Source organism: Apaloderma vittatum, unplaced genomic scaffold (genome assembly GCF_000703405.1).
Source record: "Apaloderma vittatum isolate BGI_N311 unplaced genomic scaffold, ASM70340v1 scaffold20047, whole genome shotgun sequence".
Classification (NCBI taxonomy): Eukaryota; Metazoa; Chordata; class Aves; order Trogoniformes; family Trogonidae; genus Apaloderma; species Apaloderma vittatum.
Window position 1 is genome coordinate 1 of NW_009728063.1, and position 278 is coordinate 278.

Consider the following 278-nt stretch of genomic DNA (forward strand, 5'->3'; position numbering starts at 1 on the left):
AGAGGATCATGGAAAATGACTTCCCCAGCCCAGCTCCTTGGTGGTTTGTTCCTGGTGTTTTCGAATTGAGGTTGGGGTCACCCGTGCCCATGAATGACTGGGGACTCCCTGCTCAGCCTCACCCCTAATAACACCTCAGAGAAGTCTGGGTATAACCCATCTCGCTCCCCACCCCACCGAAATAATGTGGGGGGACTCTGAAGTGGATCTTCAGGACCAGGTCCACATCAGGCAGGAGAGGAGCCATGAGAGCACGTTGACTACCAGGAAGGACTTTT